This window comes from Bos javanicus, chromosome 19 (assembly GCF_032452875.1).
Source record: "Bos javanicus breed banteng chromosome 19, ARS-OSU_banteng_1.0, whole genome shotgun sequence".
Lineage (NCBI taxonomy): Eukaryota > Metazoa > Chordata > Mammalia > Artiodactyla > Bovidae > Bos > Bos javanicus.
The window spans coordinates 43790299-43798762 of NC_083886.1; the positions used below are offsets into that span (position 1 = coordinate 43790299).

At 54.0% G+C, this 8464-nt stretch overlaps 1 non-coding gene across 1 annotated transcript; it reads left to right on the forward strand.

The window, feature by feature from the left end:
- Nucleotides 1–3168: 3168 nt before the first annotated feature.
- TRNAG-CCC (transfer RNA glycine (anticodon CCC)) lies at nucleotides 3169–3241 on the forward strand. Its single transcript has one exon. It is a non-coding gene; the product is annotated as a tRNA-Gly (tRNA).
- The last annotated feature ends 5223 nt before the right edge of the window (nucleotides 3242–8464 follow it).

The following is an 8464-nucleotide window of genomic DNA, read 5'->3' on the forward strand; positions in this document are numbered from 1 at the left end:
ACTGCAACTAGAGAGTAGCCCCTACTCTCCACAACTACAGAAAAGCCCGTGTAGCAACGAACATCCAGCACAGCCAAAAATAAATAAATAAAATTATTTTAAAAAATAAAAACACAATCTAGAACCAGATTCACCATCAGCTCCTTGAGCTGTGTGACCTGGAGCAAGTTTTCTGTCTTGATTTCCTCATTGTAATATAATAATGGTAATAGGACCTACCTGAAAGCATTGTGGGGAGAATTTAGTGAGTGAGTATATGTAAAGTGCTTCGAATGCTGTAAAGCACTATAGGGCTGTTAACCATTATTGTTGTTTTTAAGATTTACACTCCTCTTCCTAGGACTGGTCAAGTCTAGGACTCAATGCAGTTGCCTTGGCTGTTGTTCACGAGCATGGAAGGTGCTGGTCTGAATGCTGGGAGGGTGGGGCAGGTATGTCTCTTGACTCTTGCATCTCATAGCACATCTCTGACTGACCACTAGGCACCAAGCTAGATCTGGCCGGCTGTGTGCACAGACATAAAGGACGGAATGTTCTGGCTACTACCTCTGCAAAACAAGAATGCTGTCAACCTGAGAGAGGAAGGAATGTTCACTACCTACCTCTCCCTCCTTTCACTGCAGATGAGGTGAGACCCTACCTGAGTCTCCTGGTTCTCACAGGGCCTCAGGGACATAGACCCTAAGTTGAGGGGACACCTGACTGAGACATGACCCATAGGGAGTCACAGAAACAAAGAAACTGAATGGAAAGCCAGGATCCAGAAAGACCCTACAGAGAGCTCACATAGGAAGCTGCCTGAGACATAGCTGTAAGTGTACAGGTCAAGAGAGTTGGGGGTCTCTCTTAGCCCGCCCTGACCAAGGAGAGCGAGCGACTTGAGAGCCTGGAAGTCTGGTGGGCAGCCCGGCTCAGGCATCCTGCCTGCTCTCCACCAGGTACTGGCCCCAGCCTCCTCCCCTCACCTGCTTGCACCAGCACGTAGCTTCCACGGAGAACAGCCCCCACGCTTCCCATCCCCGCTCAGCCCTGCCCAACCACAGGGAGATCATAAGGGTATTTTCTGGAAATGTAGTTGAAACCACAATCCCCTCTAGCCAGAGACCCACGCTCATACGCTCATGTAGCTTCTCTTTCCAGAACTCTCTGTACTTGGGAGTCATACTGGTCCTGACCACACAGCAGCCACATAAGGACACCTGTGGGAACTTTCCCTCTTCCATACTGGAGTGCTTCTTCCCTAGTAATTCAGTACAGGTCCCTGGAGCCTTGGACACTCACCAAAGACCCCTGCATCTCCAAGGCCTTGGAATGGAGGTTTGTCACAGCCAGTGGTTCATGGTGGGCAGGGGTGGGGGTGGGGACTCTGTTGGTACCAGGGCTTGCTTCTGCCAGAGCGCAGACAGCGAAAAGAGCCAAGTTTTACAGTTAGATCTGTTTGCAAATCCCAGCTCTGTCAATTTCACAACTGTGTGACCTTAGTCAAAGTATTTCACTTCTCTGAGGGCCTCAGTTTCCCTCCGGTGTGACTCATAGGAGGTGTAAGTTATGTTTGTAAATGTATAGACACAAGACTAAAACTGTAGTTGTCCCTGCAGAAGGGACCCAAGGGACAGGAAAGGAGAGAGACTAACTTTTCACTGTGTGTGTGTGAGCACGTGCGGGCACACACACACACACACACGATCAGTCCTGTCCGACTCTTCGCGACCCCATGGACTGTAGCCCACCAGGCTCCTCTGTCCATGGGATGTTCCAGGCAAGAATACTGGAGCGGGTTGCCATTTCCTACTAGAGGGGATCTTCCTGATTCAGGGGCTGAACCTGCGCCTCTTGTGTCTCCTGCATTGGCAGGTGGATGCTTTACCACTGCACCACCTGGGAAGCCCTAACTTTTCACCATTTATCCTTTTAAGTCTTCTGAGCTTTTGTATCATGTCCTGTGCTACCTATTAAAATATGGGGAACATGAACATTTTTTGTTAATAAAAGGAAAAAGTAGAGAGATAGGGTTTGTCAAAGCATCCTGCCTAGCTTGATACATGAGTATTGTCTCCCCACCCCCACCCCCAACCACAGCTCAACCCCAGTCAGCCTGCGGGGCCAAGAAGGAGCTGGCAGGGGAGGCAGTAGTCAGTATGTGGGATGTGGGCAATGGAGGTGTGGGTCCATGCAGACCTTGCCACCTGGAGATTCTTACATGCTCCCTGTCCTGCTCCTGTTTCCCTCACCTGTCTGGGCTCCCTTCTAGCCAGAGTTAAAGGGATGGCTCTCTAGAAAGCCCTAGGGGCCCCCACCTCCTCCTGGGACAGGGTCATCATGCCCTTTCCATTCAGAGTCCTGGGTCAGTGCTATCATCCAGAGAGGGTGAGGCTGACACAGAAGAAGGTGCAGAGGGCCATTCCAGCCAGGTAATTTGCTGGCTTGGCAGGTGAATTAAGAACTCGAAAGACAGCCCAGCACCAGGCAAAGATGAGGCTACTGCTGCTGTGAGGGGGAAAGCAGATCAGTAAGACCAGAGCAGGCAGAAGCCAAGGCAGCAGAGGAGAGAGCCTTTGGGATGCTGTGAGTCAAGAATCTCCTCGGCTCATAACAAAAAGGACAGGCAAAGTGGTGGGGAGGTGGCGGAAAAGGAGATGCACAGCCCTCTCTTGTGTACTGCCCTGAGGGCTTGAGGTCCATACTGGGCTGGCTGAGACACAAAAGATTTCTTGTTGGGCTAGAAGGAGGAGAAGCTAGCTCAGCGAGAAGAGGAGACTGGTAATCAGTGGGCTTAATAAATGGGAAGTGGGGGACTGCACTAGAGAAAGGGATCAGAGCTTGAGGAAGCCCTATGCTGTGACAGGGACCTTTATTAATCCAGCACATATTTCTGAAACACCAGCTTCTCTGGTGGCTCACACGGTATAGAATCTGCCTGCAATGCAAGAGACTGGGGTTCAATCCCTGGGTTGGGAAGATCCCCTGGAGAGGGAATGGATACCCACTCCAGTATTCTTGCCTGGAGAATCCCATGGACAGAGGAGCCTGGTGGGTTATAGTCCATGGGGCCACAAAGAGTTGGACACGACTGCGCAACTCACACTCTTTCACAGATTACAAATCAAGCAGCGAGACACAGCCCTTTAGGCAACTAGTTCAGGCCTTAAGAAGAGGCTTCCGGAGACTTCCCTGATGGTCCAGTGGCTAAGACTCTGTGCTCCCAATGCAAGGGGCCCGGGTTCAATCCCTGGTCAGGGAACTAGATGCCACATACCACAGCTAAGAGTCTGCATGCCTCAGCTAAAGATCCTGTGTGCTGCAACTAAGACCCCACACAGCCACATACATAAATATTAAGAAAGAAAGCAGAGGTTTGCAATACAGGATTGAGAGGCTCAAGGGTGCTGAGGAGAAAAGACCTGGCTCTACTGGCTAAAGTCCCTGAGCACCTATTTACTGTGTGCTGGGCTCTGTGAGTGAGTCTTCACGGCAATCCTGGCAGGTAAGCCTGCTGTCCTCCTTTTACGAAAGGGGCCACTCAGCTCAGAGAGGCAGACTCATGTGCCTGGAGTCACACAGCAGAGCCAGGCTTGCTTTACAAAGAAGGAAAGTGGCTTCAGGTCACCCGGTTGCTAAGTTGGTGACGTTGGGATTTGGAAGCAGATCTAACTCAGCTCTTTTTTTTTTTGCCCACGTTCTGGCAGAATCAAGCCCTGGCACCGACAGACACCCCCTTCCCCACCCTGAATCACTGACTGTGACAAACTTCCATTCTGCGGTCTCTGCCTTCCTATTGAGTGTCGAAGGTCCAAAGTCTTTGTGTTTTCCTCTCTGCCACACGGACTGTGTGGAAGATGAAGAGGACGTCCCCAGGCAGGAAAGGGAGGAATGACATTCCAGGTAGATGCGTTGGAGTTGAGAGGCCAGTACACTGGGCGAACTTCACGGCTGAAGCCTGGAGCGAAGAGGACACGGGTGCTTGAGGTCCATTGTAGCAGCAAATGAAGACCAGGCTTCATTTTGACTTTATACCCACACTGGCTCCTGGCTCTGGGGAGCCGATTTTGGAGGCTGGGAGCAGGCAGGGAAGGCGTCGGTGGGTTGGTGCCAGCCATAAGCCAAGAACAATGGAAAACAGAGCTGGAGAGCAAGGAACCTCCTCGGGTCATAACAAAAAGGACAGGCAAAGTGGTGGGGAGGTGGTGGAGAAGAAGATGCACAGCCCTCTCTCATGTACTGCCCTCAGGGCTTGAGGTCCATACTGGGCTGGCTGAGACACAAAAGATTTCTTGTTGGGCTAGAAGGAGGAGAAACTAGCTCAGTGGGAAGAGGGGACTGGTAATCAGTGGGCTTAAGGATGGGGAGCCAGACCTGACCCAGGGCTGCTCAGGACAATCACCAGGCCCATCAGCTGCCCATCTCGGTGCCCGTGGCCCACCTCTCCTCTCACCCGCCGGCCTCCCAGGCCTACCCCTGCTGCAAGGAGGATGGGCTCCTCTCTGCCCTCGGACCCGTGTGCTCAGCCCAGACGTTGCACGCCCCTGCTCTCCCTGCCCTGTGAGCTTCTTTCCCAAATCAGGTGGACAGGGCAGCTGGGCAAAGGAATGCTGACTTCCCCCCCTCCTACCCACTGGGTCACCCTCCCCTCACCCCATTCCCAGAAACAGAGGACAGTCACTATGCCTGAGGCTGGAAGGCCTTGTGTTCCCTTGGTGACTTCACTGTAAGTTGACTTCCCTGAAGAGTGGTAGAGGACAGGGGGCAGGGGCAGGAAGCGTGGACCCAGCAGTTCCTTTCCCTCCCCCAAACTCCCACCAAATTTCTCATGGCGCATGCGCCCCCTCCTTAGGTACTACTCTGTCTTCGGGGACAGGCATGGGCAGCATTTTCACAGGGGGGTAACAGAGTGTGGAAATTCTGGGAGAGGAAGAGACACTGGTCTCAGGGGTGCAGTGTATGCTGAGCATGGACCTGTGGCTCCCCCACTTCCAGGAGCCTTAAAGGTAGGGGCTGGAGTGGAGGTGGACAGCCCCCCGCAGAGGCACGGTGGGGGTGAAACGGGATGCTTAAGAGCCCATGGACTTTGGCTTCTGCTGTGCCTGCTATGCTGGGGCACGGAGATACTTCCTGGAAGGCCTCCAGCTTTCCTGGGAAGGCTCTTTACCCCCCCACCTTCCCTCTGGCTCCTGCACAACAGGAACTCTCCTTGAAGAAGAGACCTGGAGCAGAGGAGACAAAAGCATCTCTGTACCATCTCCCCCTGCCCCCGGGGACGGTTAGGTCAAGGCGACCTTAAGGTAGGGGCATCAGCAGGGCCCTCTTCACGGCTAACCTGGTCTCCAAGGGCCAGAAAGAGGACTTGGGATCATTGTTCCTTTCCTGTGTAACTCGAACCCACACCCGCGTAAGGATGGGGAGCCAGACCTGACTCGGGGCTGCTCAGGACATCCACACAGGGCAGGGACCAGCACAGGGATGGACGTGCCACGCTTGGTGTCACAAAACAACCATGGGCAGGTGGGACTTCCCTGGGGGTCCAGTGGTTAAGACTCTGCGCTTCCAATGCAGGGGGCACAAGTCCCATCACTGGTTGGGGAACTAAGATCCCTCATACTGCATGGCCAAAACAAAACATCCATGGGCTAGAGTGAAGACTACGCATGTGCTCAGGATAGGGAAAGTTTTAAAAGGTTGTATAGGGACACTGCTCACAGAGCCGAGCAACTTGGATCCCAGTGCCAGCTATGCACTCACTGGTCAGACTGCCGTAGATGGGACTCTTTCCTGGACTAATCAAAGGGGAGGGTTCTGGCTCTGCCTACCTTCAAGGTTGTCACAAAGATAACTGAGTTGAAGAGTTCAATCAGGTTTGCACACGAGTGTGCCACGGTTCAGTTCAGGATACATGCAGAGCGTGTGAACTACTGGCTCAGCTAGGGATTATTCTGATTCCTATCAAACTATGGCCAGTCTTCTTTTGCGGAATGTATTCCTGTGAGAATTTTTGTTTAAATCCTTCCTTTAAATCATTCCCCATGTAATGCTGTGACCTGGAGTTGGCGATGAGGGGCAATTAAGGGCAGCAGCCTGGGACCCCAGCTCATCCAAACGCTAGGCAGGCTTTGATCTTTCTGAACCCCGCCCCCTATGCCTCAGTTTTCTCCTCTGTCGTCTGGGCCCCTAAAACCACCAGCCTGCTTTGCTTTGTGGTGGGAAATAGCAGAGACCAAACCAGCGGACTGAAAGTAGAAAGAAACCCCAAATTTGACATTTCCGGGTAGTTGCATTATCTAGAGCGACCACAGTCACCTCTGCCCCCAACCCAACTCTGACACCCTTCCATCTTCCACTCTTCTTCGGTTGGCCTTTGCCCATCCTGGGAAAGCGCCAAAGCTCCTCCCCTCGCACTGCATCTCAGAAGGAGAACAGAGGCACAGAGAAGGAGAGAGCAACGCAGACGGAGTCCTAGAGAGAACGAATCAAGAGGAGGAGAATCCCAAAGCAAGAGGATGAAGACATGCAACAGAGGACACCCAGATGCAGGGCCTCACAGAGAGAGGCCAAGTGAGGAGAGATCCAGAGGTGGGGGGAAACAGCTGTTGCTGTTGGACACAAGGGGAGGAGGGAGGCACGTGGGGGCTCTGAAGGCACTGGGGCACACCCTTTGAGGCCAATCGCTTCCATTTTGCTCATGGGTACCCCAATGCTAGCTTCTTAGGACCCAGGAGGCCCCACCCCCTAGTCAAGCCCAGTCCAACCCAGCCAGATGTTTGGTGGGTGTGGCTGCCAGCTGGAATAGGAGGCCCCCACAGGCCTTGGGGAGGAAGCTGGAGAGGCAGCTGCTTGGAAGTGGGCAGGCAGGACCCGTAGTCTGAAGCCACTCTGCCATCCCACCCTCTCCAGATGCCCAGATGCTGGTGTCTGGCAAGGGTTGTCCTCTGTCTTCTAGATGTGGCTCAGAAGACTTGGAAGCCCAAAGGATCTGCTCCCACTGACTGACCTGCTCACAGTAAGAGGCTAGAGGGCACAGGTGCCACCTCGGACCCACCCACTGTGCGGTGACGGGTTTGAATCTGCCACCGACAGCCCTTGTGACACTGACCAAGTCACTTCCCCTCTCCGGCCTCTGTTTCCCCATTTGTAAAATCATCATTACGGTTGTTTCCAGCTCTGACACTTGGCAATCACTCCAGGTGACCCCTTAGCTGTGTGTCGGACCCTCCCCTTTGCACAGAGTAGGGGAAGGAGAGAGAGAGAGAGAGGCATTGTGTTTCCTCCTCCCTAGAGCAAGGTTTGCCCCCTCCCTTGAACCCCTTCACAGTTTTCGATTCCTTTCCTTGTGATCCTGCCAACAGAGACTGTGACTACACATGCAAGTGGGTCGGGGGGGAGGTGATCCAGCTTTGGCAGCTTTAAACTTGGGGTTTTTTTCCTGAAATAAAAGAATGAAAGTGGGGAAGTAGTGAGTGGTAAGAAGATGGGGTGTGGGGGTGTGGGAGGGAATGGAGATAAAAGGGCAAATCCAAGAAGGAATTAGGGAGGGAGGGAGAGGAGAATGATTGCCCCCAGGATAGCAGGTCTTGGCCCAGCCAGCTGTGAGTGGGCAGCCAGAAGGGCCCCTCCCTTGGTGCTGCCAATACCAGCTGCCAGGCAGAGGGGAGGCCCCAGAGGAGAGGGAAGCTGGGGAAAGGGAATGGAAGACTTCCAGGGCAGCCTTGCCCAACTCCCCCAGGGGGCTCTTGGGGAGGGGGCTGTGACCCAGGCAAGGCTTGGAGAAGGTGCTGCCTATTCCGGCAAGGCCTGTAGGCAGTGGTGAGCTTGTGAGCATTTGCGTCACCTCTCCCTGGACTTTCTGAAGATAGGACCAGCCTCGGATGTGACTGGGTTGGGGGTGAATGGACAGGTAGGATCCTGTATGGACCATGGTTTGCCGACTTGGCCCTCTGCCCACTGTGGGACCCTAGGCAAGGCCCCCTCACCCCTCTGGACTCCATTTCTCATCTGCAAAATTTCCAGGGCTTGAAACATTTGACTGCCAAGGTTCTTTCCTGTTTCTGCTGCGCAGGGGAGTGCACAGAAAAGTCGTGGAAGGAGGGGCAGGGCAGGGGGGCCTCTAGGTGAGCTGGCAATCTCTGGAATCCCCAGGCCTTCCCCTCAATACGGCTTTGCCTCTGAGATCACAAAAGCTGTGTCCCCAACCCACACGCGTGCGCGCGCACACACACACACACACGTTAGACTTCTTAAATCTAGAGGCTCAGAAGATGACAAACGCCCGCATCTCCAGCTGCTCCAACCCTTTCCTCCTCCCTTTTGACAGATGAGAAAACTGAGGCCCCGCGCTGGGATTTCCAGAGCCCGGGATTTCCCAGCCCTCCCACTCCCATCCTCCAGCCACTCCCGCCCCTCTTGCCCAGCACGGTCTGCGGCAGCTCCGCGGGGTCGCCGGCGAGGGCCGGCTGGGACTCCCGGGGGACCCCGC